The sequence below is a fragment of the Papaver somniferum genome, chromosome 7 (assembly GCF_003573695.1).
Source record: "Papaver somniferum cultivar HN1 chromosome 7, ASM357369v1, whole genome shotgun sequence".
NCBI lineage: Eukaryota > Viridiplantae > Streptophyta > Magnoliopsida > Ranunculales > Papaveraceae > Papaver > Papaver somniferum.
The window spans coordinates 22719479-22739649 of record NC_039364.1 but is presented as its reverse complement, the minus strand read 5'-3'; positions in this window follow the sequence as shown (position 1 = coordinate 22739649).

The window sequence follows — 20171 nt, the reverse complement described above, 5'->3', positions numbered from 1 at the left end:
TTTCAATTTTATCTTTGCTCGAGGACTAACAAAAAATAGGTTTGAGGGTATTTGATAGACACAATTTTGTGTCTTATTTGTCTCGGTTCTATATATTGATAGTGCTCATTCTTGTACTTATTATGGTGTTTTATGTGTGTGTAGGTATTTTTGTCCAATAAACATTTTTGGAAAAATCGGCTCGAAAAGTTGCGCGGGGACCCCCGGAGGACAGTTGCTAAACGGACCCCAGAATTGGCTAAGGAGCACCCAGGCTGTGTATAGCCCAAATTTATCCTCAGCACCCACATTTGTCCACAACACCCAAGTCACCTACTATCGGCACCCCCTACTCTGGATAGGGGGCAACCAGCTTCTTCCCCAAAATTCAAATTCATTTTGGCTGGAATATTTGGCAGAAGTGAACAGATTTAGGGTTTGAGATTCAAGCGAGTTTTAGAGAGATTCAAGCGCTGATTTTCATGGGGATGGACTTCCTAGAGCGTAACAGGCTTGGAATGTTCGTTTTGATCGATCGAATTTGGCTAGATAAGCCGGAAAATGGAAACAGAGGTGTGGAGTTTCACGGGTATCCTGATTCGGTAGTTGGAAGAGATTTGGTCGGATTTTTCTCGCGTTATGGATTAGTATAACCATGTTTCGTCTAAACAGAGAATGTATGGCGGCCAGATTCGAGAAAGAAGGAGTTTCAATCGTGTTAGACCAAAATTGAGTCATGGAGAAATATTATCGGGATTTTAGAGTCCATGAAGATTTAGGAAAGAATCTAACGCCCAGGATTGAGTTAACAGGGTCCTGCTGGAATATTGTAGAGGTGGGATTGACCCAGTTGACGCGTACAGAAAAGAAGAAATAGAAAAATACGTGACTTGCCGTGAAAGAAGAATGCAGATAAACTCGAGTTGTTTAGGGTTTACTTGGGGGCTGTTGGCTATATATAGGTTGGTTGCAAGTCAGAGAGGGGGACGAACAGTTTTGGGATAGTTTAGAGAACTAGAGGAGACAAAAATCACGAGTTGCAGGAAAGTTGTTCTGCTGGTGCTGCTGAAGAACACGAAGAACATCAACCCACGCCCAACTGTCGCAGAACACTGTCGTTGTTCTACAGCACTTCGCTTCTATCGTTACTGTAGCAGTCTTATTCCTTCTGTTTCTCTTGTAACAGTCGATCGCAACACATATAAGCGTTGCGATTGAACTATTTTACTCCCTTTGAGTCTCTTCACCTTTGAAAACACCTTTTGAGCAATGGAAAAATATTTTGAACCTATTTTTGATATGAGGAGCTAAACCCCATTGCTGAGGCGATAGAGGAAGCTATTTTTCCAATAAAGAGTGGTATTTTCTATTTATCTTATTTATTACAATTATTTATATGATTATTTGCCTTGTTTGAGAATTGTTTTAATGATTTTTATTCAACAATTGTGATTTCCATTGATGGTATATGCTTGGACTTAGGTTTTTGATATCCCATGTTTTTGATTTACACTTGTTATTTTAAAAATCTACTTTTTGCAACATCTTAGAATCAAATTAAACGAAAAAATTGAATAAATATAAATATTGGATTTAAATCACTTTGAACTTGGACAATAGTGGAATCTTAGCCTCAGTTGTCTTTTAATATTGATATCAACTTTGTCCGTGTTTGCTATAATTATTAGTGAGTTTTCTATTTTAGCTTTAGAATTTAAGTCTATTTTTTATCCTTCGCAAGTCTGAGAATCGAACCACTTTTACCACTATCTATAAAATACATCACATATCTCGATAATAAGTAATTGTTTGTGTATTGATTTTAACTTATGTTGTTTGTTGTTAGTAATTATATAACATGACATTCTGTTGTTTTCTTAAATTTTTTATGTACTTTAACCGTGTTTATTTTATCGTTAAGACGATTAACCATGTCTTCTAATTTATAATGTTACCCATTTTGTGGCGACACAAAATTAACATAGTCTATTACTACTCATCAGTCGTCGCCACCACCATCGAACCATCTGATATCATTTTTTTCTCCATCGTAACCGCCGCCCACCTCCTGTTGGTCGTACTTCTAATTTTAAAAAATCACAAACATCATGTATAAAGTTTTGGTTGAATAAATTTAGGTTTTTAATTAATTTATTCCATTATATTTTCTATTGTAATATTCTCTTTTGTATTGCAATTAATTTTATTTTAACGGTTAAAACCATGATTAAGATGATCGGATACTAAAGGTAGTAGGGGTACCGTTTAAGTGATCTGACGGTCATGACCTTTATTTTTCCTAAATGGTATGGTATCATCCTCAAAATATGGTATATGTTCTTATTAATCGTGCTAAAAACAACCAACTGCATCTTTCACAATACAATGCTATTAATATTGTCCACGACTATTCACCAACACCCACCGCCATAAAACCACACATTGCCTCCGCCACTCACTAACACTCGCCGCCATTTCTACCAGCCATTACTTCATCCACTACCACCACTAATTTCAGCTGATATAAGTTTTATTAAAATTATTTATTAATGGAAATATATATTCATTAGATTAATTAAAAGAATATTTATAATGAAAAATTAAAAAATCAGTCATTATGAGGATTTTTTCCTAAAGGTAGCAGGGGTACCGTTTAGGTGATCTGACGACCATGATCATTTTTTCCTAAATAGTACGGTATCATCCTCAAAATATGGTCTCTGTTTTTATCAATCGTGCTCATAACAACCAATTATATCTTTCACAATACAATGTTACATATGTTATAAATATACATAAATAATGTTGTCCACGACTATTCACCAATACCCACCACCATAAAACCATCCACCGCCACTATTTCTTCTATTGCCACTAATATTATCGCATGTACCACTCAGTAACACCCGCTACCACTTCTATCAGCCACTACTTCTTCCACTACTACCGCTAACTTTTATTGATATAATTTTTATTAAAATTATTTATTAATAAAAATATATATTCATTAAATTAATTAAGAGGACATTCATAATGAAAATCTAATGAATCATTTATTATGAACAATTAATAAGACACTAATTAATAAAACACTCATAATGTTTTTAAGTTGAAGAAACCACATCCATTGATTTATAATTTTTTTAAGTTGAAGAAACCACATCCATTGATTTATCTTCTCTCTAGATATATCTGGACCTCTCTTTATCTTGCCTAAGTTGTCCGAACTTAGTTTTGTATTCTAGAAACCAAAATTCTTCGTCTTTGCACCATCGATATCAACTAATTTAAAACTTTCTTGTAATAAAAGTATATTACATTGGACTGACCAAATTACATCAGATTAAAGCAAATACATTAGATTAAAGCAATTAGTATTGCACCGTCAATTAACATCCGCATTTAATATCCGCCTTCTGGAATTCCAAAGATGCCGAAGGGGTTGAATTTTTTGAGCTGCCTAAGAATGTCGAAACAAGCTTGGAAAAGCAAAAGGTTTGCCGTGAGATGCTTTCCACTCCGCTAGTGTTCTCGGTTCCACTTCATCAACAACTTCAACATTCAGTTTATTTGTGTGATTGTGCACTAGTAGACCTAGGAATTCCGATATATCCCGACTAATTACACTAGAACGATATGAGAATCCAGCGGCCTCACGGTTAAACTGTTTCCCTGTTTCTGCAAACGAACTTTCTAAAAAAATTCTCTCAAAATGTTATCTTCGATGCGGCTTCATCTCTATTGATATTATCATTTGTTTCAGTAACATAGTCTCTACAAATACTTAAATCCTCTTTTAGAGTGAATCTAGAACAACGAACTCTGAGAGGCATTCTTGATTATGATTTTTGAGTGATTGAGGTATAGAGGTGTTGAATGTGTGAATTTGGAGTTCAAAATAAAGAATATTTATAGGGTTTAAAATTTCTAGTCGTTAGATGACAAGAGTTGTTAGCCGTTCATATGTAGTCGTTGGCGTTTGAAGATTACCCGCTAGTGGATAAACCATAACCGCTGGCGGTTTGTTTCAATCCACGCGGTTCTAAATCAAACGCGCATCTCTTCTTCGTCCACACTCAACAAACCAATAAATTTTTTGGTTTGTTCACTCGTTTTTCATGTTTGTTGAGTCCATAGTGGGAGGAAAATGATTAAATCATGGATTTGTTCATTCCATAGGAATTTTCCTAAGTCAGTGGAATGGACAATCAAAATGTTTTGCTAGATAAGTAATGGTTTGAAAATTGGACAAAAAAAAACATATTCTGGATTCAAATATATGATCAAGCATTATAGAGGAGTACTTCTCTTGCCTTCGGCTACGAGAACACCTATATGTTGTGGCACATATTTATCCTGTAGAAACTGATTATCTATGTAGTGCGTAAGCTTTGTTTTCTTATCCATATAAACATGACATAATTTTTTAAGGTAAAGTTTATTAAGATGTAATATAATGTCATTATCCAGCATAAATCAGACGGTGCTTTAAATATATGATACGCAGAGTAATATTATACAGAACCGTAATGGTTATTTGATAAAAGTAACAGAAGCTATTATAAATCAACAAAATCCTCTGAGCGCAGCTCACTTATGAAACAAGGATGAAAAAACACGGTAAATGTAAAACAATATGACTTCAATACTCCCCGTCAAACTGAGCAGGGGTATATCACTGCATAAGTTTATCTGCAATGTTGATGAAGGATGTGAAGAAAGGGCCTATAGTAAAGATGTCTTTCAGTTGAGAAGAAGAATGAACCAACTCCATTTAAATGGTGCCTGCTGCAATGAGATTGCACACTAACTGGTGGTGCGCTTCAATACTTTTTGTGCATACATGAAATACAGGGCTGGAATCTTGCACCAAGATTTACATAGTAGATAGTAATGGAAGCTTGATGGAAACCTTCAATTCTTCAAGAAGATAGGAGAACCACATGAGTTCACTAGTCAAAGACTCATGGACTTATGTTCAGCTTTTGTAAGATCTCAACAGTTTTTTGCTTCTTAGAAGACCATGAGACTAGAGACCTTCTTAAGAATATACAAAAATCAGAGATGGAACGTCTTGTATCCGGGTATCCGTCCCAATCGGAATCAGTAAATATAGTGACATATGAGAGGTTACTTGAGTGCACAGTAATTCCATGTTCATGATTACCTTTAAGGAATCTCAAAACCTATTTTGAAAAACAACGTTTGAGATGTCCTTAGAGCGTGCATGAATGCGTATATGTAATTAACCGCATATGTAATGTATGGCCGTGTTAGAGTAAGATATTTTAATCCACCAACAAAACTTCTATACTCAAGAGTATCATCAAGCAACTCATCACCCATTAAAGACGCTCTTTTATCAGTGGAATTAGGGGTTAGAACTTCCTACTAAGACTATGTCATCCACGTAAAGTAATAGGACTGCAATATCATCTCCATAATGATATATGAACATACAGTGGTCCGAAGTATATCTTACAAAGCTAACATCAATAAGGTAACTATTAAATTTGTTGAACCATGCTCTAAGTGCTTGTTTAACTCCATAGAAATATTTCTAGAGTGGACCAACATAAAAGGCCTTAGACGCATCAACAAATCCTTGTGGTTGCTGCAGAAATACTGACTCATTGAGGTCACCATGTACTAATGCGTTAGAGACGCCAGTTTTTTAATATTTCATTTACGATTAAAGGCAAGAGTAGGAATAATTTTAATGGTGTTAATTAGTCTTGACAATCAGACTGAATATCTCATTGTAGTGAAGTTTTTAATGTTGACCATAGTCTTCGGCTACAAGTCTGGTCTTAAATATTTCAATGTAAGAGGAAATAGAAAAATATACACATTCACACCCCAATTTGTTCATATCAAGAGTAAGAGGAACTAGAAAAAAAGTGTTGTTCCTCACCCTGCATAGTGAAGACCAAACCTCAACAGCTGTTTTACACCCATAGTCAGAGCTATATACCTACCAAGCATATGACAACAAGGAAGTCTGAGAGCCGTCGTTGTCCTACATTTACTAGGAGTACTCGGATCATTGTAGTCTTGATACAACTTGATTTATGTCATCATAAAACATATTTCCCAATGCGAGACGTTGTAATGTATACCCACCAATTTTCGATGCGTACTTTCTTTGAATTGCTTATCTATCTTGATGAGATCATATAGTGTACTCATGGATAGCATGTTGTACCATCATAATCCTATTTTTACTCATGCTAAGTAGACTTTTTAGTTTTCCATGATGTTGCTCTACCATAATTGTGGACTCAAGTTTGAAATGTTTATAATCATAAGTATTTCTTTGTGTGGGCCCAACCATTGCTTCTTGCAATATACTACTGCTCTGGGGTATTTAGTGCCCCAATTATCCCCAAACTCCTTCAAATTCTTTTCATATCGAAATTAATCTCACCTTCTTTGAATTCTTCATCTTCTTTCTTTTTCTCTACATCTTTTCCTATTGAGTTAGTTCACTGACGTTCATCTTCTTTTTTTTGCACATTGACTACCTTTTTTTGCCTTTTTATTTTGGAAATGATACCTCCATATTTTTCTAAGATTGCATTGTATGTGCCACGTACAAAGCAATTTTGTACTCTAGGAAAAACTAGCTTCACATTGTTCATTAGTTCTCGCTCATTATCGGTCATTATAACCCCAAGAGTTTCATCTTCGTGGTAGGGAAGCTTCTAGGTTTCCAATGACTAAATATAATCATCCTTCTCAGGATCCATAAAACACCATTCCATTTGTGGTTTCTTGTACAAGATTTTCCCTATGATGTTCAACAAAGGCATGTTGTACCTATTCGTCTTATAAAGACAATCCAGAAGCAAAACTTGATAGAAGAACCGATCCAATTCAATCATCTTCGGATGCACAAGAAAAATACGAACCACCTCTCCATCCAATAATACATGGTATCTCACTGTGTAGTTGTGTTTGTCGGCCAACCATAGTGATTCTTGCACTACTTTCCTTTCACCCATTCAATCCTTTTGATAGTTGTTCTGCCGCATAAATTATAGGAAATGGAGAAAGGTTACGCTTGCCATCCTCCTTGAAATTACTTAGGAGTGAACTGGTTCAATTCCCCAATTTGATTGTACTTGCACGAACTCATACGGCTTCAACTTGGCAACGGGGGGTGTCCAACAAGACCTTATGAATCTTGATGGTTATTCCAATCATTGAAAACTCTATGAATTCTCCGCATGTTGGTGTATTGTTTCAACGAGAATATAATCTTGAATGGGCACCCACACTTTTTTGACTTAACCTTGTACACCCTATTTGTATTCTTAGAATACACATAACCCATTCTCTTGTGACTTACCGTCCATCAACTATACTCGCAAGTCATTTCAAACCGTGTAGGTTGTTGTTGGTTGATTTCACTAAAACACACATCAATTCTTTTGCTTTCTCAATAACCCACACCACTGCGTCATCTTTAGACGATTATTTCTATGTTGCGCAAATAATAAATAAACTTGGAAGCATTATGAAAATTATTCATTCAAAGATAAAGAACATGTCAAATTTGGGTAACATACAAAATCATTAATATGTGTCGAGCTTACCAATTGTGTGTTTTTTCTAACCACCGAAGCATATTTTACGACACAATTCTCTGTGCAGTTATACACAATTGGTCAGCATAGAAAACACACACAGACCAAACTTCCGGCATTTTCTGGCATAAAAAACGTGACGACTTATTTATGATTTATGAAAAGTTTTCAGGTTTGATATGCATGCAACATGATGACTATTGTAGTCGTCAAGGTAAGAACACCACCGACCTTGACGACACTGGGTAACAAAAACTGAAAAAAGAAATCCATCATTTGACGAATTAAACATGCAAAAGCCACAATATTATTTACCACTTAAGACATGTACCTGTTTATTTGCAACTCCCAATCTCTTCATTTGGGTCATTTGGTTTTTCATTTGGCTCAAAAGATTCACCATTTGCGTAGTCACTTTGGGTTTGAAGAAAATATATAATAGTCATTCATATAACTCATTTGATAATGGTTTTTAAGATTAAATTGTAGAAGATTCTCCCACTTCAAAATTATGATTAGAAATACTCATCTTACCAAAAATAAAATAAAAATAATCTACTTCACACACAAACACTCTCTCAATTTATTACCAAACCATATATATATATAACACAAATCAACTAATTAGGCCACATGATTTTACTAACCTAATCATATACTTAGTTCTAATCAATTAGGGGTAGTTTTGTCATTTTGGAAATATATGGCTTAGGGGCTTTAGATTTCACCTCCTAATGACCTTATTTTGTTTTATTACCTACATCCAATCTGAAGAGTTCAATAACATCTCTGGCATACCGGAAAATTTCACCTAGCGTGCCATGGGGCGCAGGCTATATGTCCCGTTGCGCCATCCTGATGCTACTATCCGGAACTTAAAAACGCTTCTCGCACCAGAAAAATGCACGTTCATTTGCCCTTGCAAGCATGCTCGACGAGCATGATGCAACTAGACTTAACTTCCACGCCCTTCCAACCTGCCACATAACAAGGGTGTAAAGCCTTGAAGGCTAAGGCCGATGCATTTTGCATGCATCACTGGCTTCCAAACATTTTCCATGCATAAGGAATGTCTTGGACTTGCACATAGGATATTTTGAGCATATTGCCATTTTCTTATTTAGCTTGCTTTCCTAGCCATGCCCAATACATCATTGGAACGAAAAATGTCTTGATATGAAGTATGAGCATCCAAGAAATGGAATGCAACTTGCCTCATAAAGTTTGGCCGCAATCATCTCTTGCATCGCAATGCCGAGCAAAACGATACGAGAGGCCAATATGTCGCAATTAGATGATATGATAACGTGCTGGACCGACAATCCTGCAACTTATTCCGGCTGCCTACGTACCATTCCATACTTCAAAGGGATCAAACACTAATTGTAATTCATTCTCGAAGGGACAAGCATCAAAATCCAACTCTTGTTGCAAGAAAGTGTCCAAGCAACAATGGCCTAGTCGGTATAGGTTATTCCGTCGATATGCATCAAGGTGATGTATATTTAGTCTGCGCGCCCCATTGGCAAGGCTACGCTGCTATACATGAGACCTAAGCATCATTTATGCTCTTCCGGTAAGCTTACATTGTGCATAGTTCGCATATGCGCCTTCAACCAACTTCCCTTCCTTATATATGTTTTAAGGACATTTTTTATAACTTAGACTTAGGGAGCACTTTGACGTGCATGCTTCATTATTCATGGTTGCTGCCAAGGCTAAGTCTTGTGAAGTGTTGATGGATTTTCAAATGATGTTGTAGTTGTGGTAAAAACTAGGTTCTTTTCAGACTTGTGAAGGAAATAATTTCTTAGATTTAAATTTAAACAGGCAAATAAATTTTGTTTGAAAACTTTAGGGAAAAACACCAAGACTTGGATTCCACCATTGACCCATTATTTGATAAATTCTAATAATTAATATTCATGCAATTTTTCTTTTAGAGTTATTCTAATATTATGCCTTTTGTAGATTTTTGAAGTAATAAATGTAAACACCAAGCATGAAACATCAAGAGTCTTAAACTAAGCATGCTCCATCAAAATGAATCACAATTATTCAATAAAAATCAATTTTCCAATAAAAATTCCATGCAAATAATCATGTAATAATATTGCAAATAAATAATAAAGTTAGAATTATACCATAAATAAGGACCAATGGCTTCCTCCGTCGCCTTGGCTAAGGGGTTTAGCTCCTCATATCAAAAACTTGCACAAAATTGCTTAATAGGTGTTTTTATTGATGAATATGGTGATAAAGAGAAGTTTGCAACGCTGTATAAACGTTACAGCGTCACTGTTACAAAGATGAGTACTGCCGTTTATAAACGATACATATTTAACACTGTTGAACTACGACACACGTTTCTGGTTTTAAGATGTTGAAGAACGACTGCCTTAGCAGGTCTGTTCTTCCTCTTCTTCTTCCTCCTCGAACAGCAGCAGCACTGTAACTCTCTGTAATCGCTTCTCCTCGGCTCTCCTCGACTCTAAACTCTCTCCTAAGGGTTTCTAACCCTTCTTATGACTCGAACCAACACTTATATAGCTATCAAACCCCCAAAAATCTCGAGTGAATCCGACTTCTTCTTTCTTCTCTCTTCTCTGCGCTGTTGAGAAAATATCTCTCTTATGATCTCCCTGTACGCGTTTGTTAGCTATAAATTTGCTACCAAACTCTTATCAAGACTTGAACAGGACCAAGTATAGTTTACTTCAGCGCAAAACTCTCCCAGAATCTCTTGAAAATAGCTTTGAAAGTTAAACAGAAAGTACGTGTCCTGGTTGGACTTTGATCCATTCTCCCAGTCATTCCAGCCCAATTGGTTGGGTCCAATCGATCGTAACAGACTTGTTTACTCAATTACAACCCATTAGTAGCAAATACAGCAATTGAATCTCCAAAAATCACGTCCAAAATTCGATCACCAAATCTGCCAGTGCTGTAACAAGTCTTCCCGCCAAAAACCCATTTTTTAATTTTGAGAAGGAATGCCCCCATCCTCTGATGGGGTGCGAATAGCAAGTGGGGTTGAAATAAAATTCTTGGGGTGGAAATAACCAAATCTTGGGTGCCTTTAGTAATTTTTCTTGGATGTTTTTCGGACTTTTCCGGGGTTCCTCCGGGGTACTTCTGGGTGTCTCCAACATACTTCTGGGGTGCTTCTGGTAGTTATCAACGGAGGTCCAAATGCCGCATTTTTAGCCAATTTCGCCACAAAGCCTTATTCTTCCAAAAACACCTACAAATAAATAAAATAACCAAATAAGTACGATATCGAGCACCAACAATATATACAAATGAGCTACATTAGACACATAAATGCGTCTATCAAATACCCCCAAACTTATTATTTGCTAGTCTTCGAGCAAATCAAAATTACAAAATAAAATCCTAACTCACTGTCGCAGGCATCGTCGATTGCATTTAGCGTATGCAATAAGCCTTTAAACCCCTAGGTGGCCCTAGTGGCCGAGTTATAGTCTCGGGAGGGCTTACCAGAGATATACCCTCAAAACCTGTACTCCTAATTGGTCACAAGTATCCAAAGAGCTATGAGGACATACATATTCTCAACCTATCTCCAAGTAACTAGAATGCCAGAGAAATTAAAGGTGTCAGCTCTAAAGCTAACTGAAGAAAAGGGGAGACACATCCACACGACTGCTAGATAAAGAGATATCCGCTATACAGCTAGATAAACATTGTAAGATGCGTCCGCTGCTTTACAGCTGGATAAGATTAGGAGAGAGATAAAAATGAGAGGGACATCTGCTATACAACTGGACTAATTACGTGTGATGAGTTAAACCAGTGCTAGAAAGATCTTGTGTCAGATTGAAAGCAGGCTAACAAAGCAACCAAAATGCATCTTTCTTCGACTCTCTCACAGTGCCCATTAGAAACAACGCCTTCTTCGGTATTCAACTGTTGATGATAAACTCTCGAACCTCATAGAACCTTGACAATTAACTTTTCTCTTCAATTTCTTGCTTGACTTATAAATTTCTTCTTCCCTATGGCCTTATTGAACAAAAAGAACGTAATGATGTTTCATTTTTTTTTTTTCATTCTTTCATTTTTTTTTCATTTTTTTTTTTGGCTAAAATAGAAAAAAATACAAGACAAAAATTTACATGGCCATGAGAGAAGGACTTTCAAAACTTGGATCTTCGCAACTTGTGATGTCTTGGTATCATGGATTCTAATAACTTATATCATTTGCTCTTATAACTTCAACTTTGATTTTTGAATTATTCTCTTCTATTTTTGCTTCTAAACCTAAAACGTCTTCACTTTCTTCATAGATTTTGATGTCGCTCCGCTTGTTGTAGATGATAAGTTTCTACTGAGAGAGAGTCGCAATCCAGTAACTAAGACTACATTGTGAGGTTGCTTTGTCTTTCTGGCATTTCCTGACCTACTTTCCTTTCCATCATGTATGGTTAGGTCCATCACGGTTACCCTCTAAAAAGAACAAGTTCTCTCCTGGATTTCAAGGATCTCAATGTCTTTTTCTCTAATGTCTCAATAAGTTGTTATCTGTAGCATTCCAATTTCTATCTTTTCGGTGAGAAACAGTATGTAAACTTAGCTAACCGGATACCATGTGACGCTAGAAGTTTCAAAAATGCGACTAAAATGTTTCTCCCATACCCCCAAACTTAAATCTAACATTTTACTCAATGTTCTAAAGATAAAATTAAAAGCATGAACAAGGAGAAACTGTTACCACTTGAAGCAAAAGAGATAAGGAAAGATATTACCGTGTCGCAAGAATATTGGGTTACCTCCCAAGAAGTGCTAAGTTTAAAGTCTCCAGCCAGACGTAGGAAAGGTATTAGACACCACGTAGAATCATATAGTAGTAGCCGGAATAACTGTGGGTCATCTGGATCAAAAAGTGTTACCCACAATAAGAGGAAACTGCAACAGACCAAGAAGATACCGAACATACCCTTACTTAAGAAAACTACATATAGTTGTGGTTCAGGTTCAGGCTCTATTAAAGGGTCTAAATAAAAGGTTTTCATCGGTTGGATTTCCTCAAAGCTAAGATCCGGTTCAGGTATTAGAGTCTGGAAAAACTCAACTAAGAACTTATAAGCACATAACAACAACCTGAATAACTGGGGATCCTCTAAGTCAATCATATTTGACTCACACAGCTGACCACAATGAAAGAGGTGGTCTTCCTTAAGAAAATGTGTCGACCCTAATATCCTAAAGTTATTAGGTTTAGTCTCAAAACTTAATAACCGACACATCTTAAAATCAAAAGTTCCCACAATTGGTAGAAAAGTTTTTGGTGGGAAAACAAAGTCAATCTTGGTATTATTGCCTGGGCTAACCTCATCAACCAGAGGATGGGTTTCTAACAGTTGAGACTCGTGTTGAATATTATTAAGTTCGGGAAAACGAGTACGAAGATAGTTTGTAAGATGGTTGAGGCATTGATGTCAAGTCCCACGTGAGGGATTTTTGTAAGAGTTAAAGAACATGGAGAATGATCACCCCCAAACTTAGAGTTTTCGGCGTCTCTAGGTAGACTGGTCATAATCTCCCTAATTTCTAGGTCATCAGATTCCTGAAAGTGGGCGATTGATTTTTCTAAGTCAGGTTCATCCCCGCTAATCTCTACGAGTTCATCTAAGACTATTGTTTCTAAATCGTTTGACTCGAAAACAGTACTCTCAAGATAAACTGGTTCCTCTAAACCATCATCAGTTTCGTAATCATCGTCTAAAACGTGGGTATTTCTAGTCAAATCCTCGTCCTTTTGAATAGGTAAATAATTATTAAAATTATTTGGATTTGAACTAGAAATATCATTATAATCATCATCACCATCCTCCTCATCATCATCATCACAATATAATTTTTTATATTCACGAATTCTCAAGCTTTGTTCCCAACTACATGGTCTATGTTTATAATATTTCTCATAGATCGTTAGAGGTGATTCCTCAATAAAAGTTGGAGTATCCATATATCGCTGCCCACGCATATATTCACCAAGAGTCATTTCCGAAGACGTCTCTTGATAACGAGAATTTCTAGACATATATTCTCGCAACGTCATCGCAGGTGGCGTCTCCTCAAAAGGATTCATCACCGAAGAAATATAAACTACAGAAGGATTCTATACAATCACAAACAAGGCCGACTCGACTCCACCAAAGCAAACCTAAAGATTTCTAGCAAACAAAAAGCATGATGGCTCCACTTAGATTGTTTCTAGACCAGCTTCTATCTCTCGAAGGGGAATTCGTTACAGTTTAAGCAAACCCCTCTGGAATCAATCCGAGTTAAAGTAAGTTGAATATAGGTGAGGGAAGCTCAGTGGAGATTTGATACCCAAAACCTCACCGATCTAATGCGGCGCAGTCACGCATTCAACTCACAGAAACCATTATGAACTTCGAGATTGCTTGAAAGGTAACCAATATCCTTCGAAAATTTTTCCTAACAAGCTCGATACCCTATAGGTCTCTTTCTAATCAGATTTTGAAAGCTTGGGTTCGCGTTAGGTTTTGTTTTCCTAAGGAGGGCAAGAAGAGAACGGTGATGAAATCCGAACCCTTATCTTGTTTAGGCCAGGCCTTGCCCTTTACTAGGAAAATAAAGACAGTCCGGTTCGTCCTCAAACAATTAGCACCTTAAGGAGTACAGTAACTCGCTTGCAGGGGATTCGCGAGTGTTTCGATTGGACTTACCTCCCGTACCAGACGGGGGATGAACCGTTGTTGTCGACTCGGGCCACGACTCCTATGCCGTGTGCAAACCCGAGGGGCCTAGACGATATTGTAATCGTCGTCCTTCCCTGCAAACAGTTTATATTTAAGGGTACCCTTCCGTAGGGTTGAAAAAAAATAAAAAAAATGTCCAAAAGTCCAGAATAAAGTCCAAATAAAAAGTCCAAAAATTACAAAAATTATGAAAAATAAAGCCTATTTACAAATTCTAAAAAAAATAAAATAAAAGCTATATACAAAAAAAATAATAATAAAAATTAAATCCTAAAAAAAAATTATGTCTTTTTTTTTTCTTCTCTTTTAGCTTTTAGCTTTAAGCTTTTTGTTCCCAAGTCCTTAGTATTCCACTCCGAACCTGTAAATCAAAGACACAAAAAGAAACGTAAAAAGGAACAAATAAAAATAATAAACAAATAATCAATAAAAAAAAATCTAAAAAAAAAATGCTACCTAAACACAAATCCGCGTCGGCGGCGCAAAAAATTTGATGGATTTTCAAATGATGTTGTAGTTGTGGTAAAAACTGGGTTCTTTTCAGACTTGTGAAGGAAATAATTTCTTAGATTTAAATTTAAACAGGCAAATAAATTTTGTTTGAAAACTTTAGGGAAAAACACCAAGACTTGGATTCCACCATTGACCCATTATTTGATAAATTCTAATAATTAATATTCATGCAATTTTTCTTTTAGAGTGATTCTAATATTATGCCTTTTGTAGATTTTTGAAGTAATAAATGTAAACACCAAGCATGAAACATCAAGAGTCTTAAACTAAGCATGCTCCATCAAAATGAATCACAATTATTCAATAAAAATCAATTTTCCAATAAAAATTCCATGCAAATAATCATGTAATAATATTGCAAATAAATAATAAAGTTAGAATTATACCATAAATAAGGACCAATGGCTTCCTCCGTCGCCTTGGATAAGGGGTTTAGCTCCTCATATCAAAAACTTGCTCAAAATTGCTTAATAGGTGTTTTTATTGATGAATATGGTGATAAAGAGAAGTTTGCAACGCTGTATAAACGTTACAGCGTCACTGTTACAAAGATGAGTACTGCCGTTTATAAACGATACATATCTAACGCTGTTGAACTAAGACACACGTTTCTGGTTTTAAGACTGTTGAAGAACGACTGCCTTAGCAGGTCTGTTCTTCCTCTTCTTCTTCCTCCTCGAACAGCAGCAGCAGCAGCACTGTAACTCTCTGTAATCGCTTCTCCTCGGATCTCCTCGACTCTAAACTCTCTCCTAAGGGTTTCTAACCCTTCTTATGACTCGAACCAACACTTATATAGCTATCAAACCCCCAAAAATCTCGAGTGAATCCGACTTCTTCTTTCTTCTCTCTTCTCTGCGCTGTTGAGAAAATATCTCTCTTGTGATCTCCTTGTACGCGTTTGTTAGCTATAAATTTGCTACCAAACTCTTATCAAGACTTGAACAGGACCAAGTATAGTTTACTTCAGCGCAAAACTCTCCCAGAATCTCTTGAAAATAGCTTTGAAAGTTAAACAGAGAGTACGTGTCCTAGTTGGACTTTGATCCATTTTCCCGGTCATTCCAGCCCAATTGGTTGGGTCCAATCGATCGTAACAGACTTGTTTACTCAATTACAACCCATTAGTAGCAAATACAGCAATTGAATCTCCAAAAATCACGTCCAAAATTCGATCACCAAATCTGCCAGTGCTGTAACAAGTCTTCCCGCCAAAAACCCATTTTTTAATTTTGAGAAGGAATGCCCCCTATCCTATGATGGGGTGCGAATAACAAGTGGGGTTGAAATAAAATTCTTGGGGTGGAAATAACCAAATCTTGGGTGCCTTTAGTAATTTTTCTTGGATGTTTTCCGGGGTTCCTCCGGGGTACTTCTGGGTGTCTCCAACATACTTCTGGGGTGCTTCTGGTAGTTATCAACGGAGGTCCAAATGCCGCATTTTTAGCCAATTTCGCCACAAAGCCTTATTCTTCCAAAAACACCTACAAATAAATAAAATAACCAAATAAGTACGATATCGAGCACCAACAATATATACAAATGAGCTATATTAGACACATAAATGCGTCTATCAAGTGTCCAACCTGGTTCTATTTCTAGTTTTAGCCCATAAGCCAACTCCAATGTCCAACCATGGTGGTCCTACATTGCCTAGGCCAGCCTGCTCTGGACTAATGCACCATTTGTGGTGCGATATTGGTCATATGCCAATAACCTGCGTAATGTGCTATGATATCACTCTTTGCTTAAGGTCATCCTCCCAACTAGCCTGATGCATCATTTGATGCCAGATTGACTCATATTAGCTCTAGGCCCATATAGTTCGCAACTTGCACCCTCTTAGTGCAATATTAGCCCTTAGCAAATAATGCCCATCGTATTGGACCTAGGCCAAACAAATAACATTTCAAATGAAGCTTCATCCAAAATCATGATGTAACTTTGAGTATGCGCCACGTGGAAAAGTGTGGGTATTACAACATCCCTTCGGATAACATTTATAATAAATATTCGGAAAAATAAAATAAAATTCGGTACAACTAAGGAATTAACAGTTAACCGTCGTCAAATACCAACACTTTATTTTACTATGTGTCAAATACCAACACTTTATTTTGCTATGTTTTTAATATCCCAACATATTGTATAAGCACACAAACAATATATATACATATTTTGTTTGTTTTTTTTCTTTTTGCTGCATCACGCAAATTTTATTAATTGGAAAATCACATTCACTAAAAGAAAAAACAGAAATTTGAGCAGCTAAAAGATCCTGGCTAAATTGGGACCTATGGATTTTTTCATCCACCTCATAAAGAATGATAAGGGGTGTCTAAGTTTGATGAAACTACTATTTTATCCTCTATCAAATATTAATACTACTAATTTGTCCCCATCAAATCCTAATTATAAAATTAAAAACTAAAATCAAAATCATAAAACTAAAATCATAAAATTTAAAAACGAAAATCAAAATCAAAATCATAAAATTATAATTATAAAATTAAAAACTAAAATCAAAAGCAAATTCATTTCCATCTCCACTTCAACTGATTCTTCTTCTTTTCCTCTCAACCCAATCCTATAAACTAGGTTTTAGTAACATAAAATTGCTCAAAAATTGAAAATTTTGAAATCAAATTTTTCCTAGTTTATCAGAATCGGTTAACGTTAATGTATATGTGATCCGATTGCAAATAGAAACAGTTTATGTTCATTCCCACAAAGACCGATTGTCCTTGATATGTTTTCTGGTTCGAGAAATTGGAACCAAAATCGGATTACATTAGCACTTATAAAAACCGATTGTTGATGTATAATGTTAGAATCGGATTTTATATGTGTGTCGAGTAAACCGATTGTTGTTCTCAATTTTTATGTATCTTTTTTTTTGTTAGAGAGCATTCTTATAAACCGATTCTTGTTGTGCAATGTCAGGAATCGGTTTTTACATATGTATCGTGTAAACCGATTCTGGTTAACCCATTTTTTTCCAGTTAATACTCGATCATAAAATGAGTATGAAATCATACTCATTTTCATTTCATTAACTCGGGTATAGAATGAATTTTAGTTTTATTTGATGTTTAACAACACATAATTCACAGATAAAAAAGAGAATATTTACCCACAATCGGTTTACGTTCATGCCAATATAAACCGATTATGGATAATCGGTTGATTTTCATGTCCATATAAACCGATTCTGGGTAGAAGCTAGTTTCAAAAAATCTTTGTATATTTTTGAGGTTACAATCGGTATATATTTTTGATAACATATACCGATTCTGAGTTGGTGTTCTTCAAAAAATTTCAAATTTTCAAATTTTTTCATGTTCAGATGATTAATTAACACAAGTTAATTTCACATCTAACACTATATTTTACCACTAATCACCCGAATTAACACTAATTAATCAGGGATAAATTAGCCATTAAGAAAATAGTTGGTTAAGGGGTTTCTATGAATTACTTCTTAATTACCCTATTTTGTCATGTAGCTATAGGCCCCAATTAAGTGGCATAGGCCCCAATTTAACTAGGTAAAAGATGAACGATTTTTTGGGGACCATGGCTTTTTTGGGGGGACCATGGTTTTATTTTGGGTAAAGACATCAGAAGTAAATCTAGGTCACCCCTTATCTAGATATTTATATTAATACCTAAATTACCCTCCTGATTAATTTTGGGTGATGATTAGTTAGTGTAATGATTAGTGAGATGATTAAGTTAAAGATAATTAGTGAGATTAAAAAATCAGATGGTTATTTTTTAAAGAAGTAGAATTATTGAGAGAGTAAAGTTAGAGAAGATGAAGAAGGAAAACATGAAAAACGATGGATTTTACCAACCACAACCGGAGGAAGGGTATTTGGGTACCCATGTATGCTTCAAACTTAGATAATGTTGGTTGAATTGCTCCAAACTTTAAAAAAAAAAAAAAATTATGTAGATTTGGGCCAGTTCGGTTACCATATGTCACGAACATGTAACCGAACACACCTGAAAGTGTAGTTCGGTACGTTTTCCAAACACGCAGGTTACCGAACTCGCTCGTTAATGGAGGTTTTGGTCGTACAGTGTAATGTTCGGTTACCTAGGATAAAATGGTAGGTAACCGAACTTTGAACTTAACAATTTATTTGGGTACATCTTGTGTGTTCGGTTAGTTCGCAAACTTCAACGCAACTAAGTTCCCAACCGAACTGCAGGTTAAAAGTAACCTAGTGTTAGAAGTTCGGTTGGTTCGCAAACTTCAACATATTTTGCGAATCAACCGAACTGGGCTTATATATGCATATATGCAATTAGGCAAACGTTCGGTTACTACGAAATTTATTTCTTGGCGAATAAGGTAGAGTTCGGTTACGAAGTTTTAAAGGTAGAGTTCGGTTACAAAGAAAACTTAACATTTTTGCGAACGAACCGAACTTGTGGACTTCTCATTATTTTCGTAAACTAAAGTTCGGTGATATCCTTATTTTGCAAAGGAACCGAACTTATGGACTTGTGTTGTTCTAATACAAGGAGTTCGGTTAAGAAAAAATTAATTCGTGATAACCGAACTTTTCTCTGGAAAAAAAACCCTCCATTAAACTTCTCTGCAACTTCCATTTTCAACTCATTTTAATGATTACTTCTCATTTATTCAACCAAAAACGAATGACAAGTAATGGGTTTGTGAGAATATCTTTGTTAATGTTTTAAATTAAGCTATATATATATAGTGGTGGTGGTGGTTTTGTGGTGGTGGTGGTAATCGGTGGTTGGTGGTGGTGATAATCGGAGGTGGTGGTGGTGGTAATCGGCGGTGGTGGACGGTGGTGGTAATCGGTGGTTGGTGGTGGTGATAATCGGAGGTGGTGGTGGTGGTAATCGGCGATGGTGAGAGGTGGTGTTTATATATATATATAGGTGGTTATTGGGTTGGTTTTAAATTAAATTAGGTTAAGGGTAGGTTAGTCATTTCAATGCTTTAGGACACCCCTTATAACTATAGGGAAGATGGCCTAATAAAACCATGGCCCGCTCAAAAAAAGGGAAAATTAGGCGCAGGCCCAAAAAAAATAATATTCTCATTGTCAGGCCCACAATTAATTTTAGGTACCGTGACACCCGTAATTATTTCCGTGGCACCCATAATTATATGAAATTATTAAAAATGTCTGCGCGACGGATTATGCATCCGCATGACTGGTTATGCATCAGGGGTATAATTGGCAACGCAACTTGGAAATAACATATCTAAAAATCCGCGCCTTGGAATTTTACAAATTTTATATCATTGGAAATCTTTTTAAAAGAGCTACGCAACGAGTACAAACAAGAATAT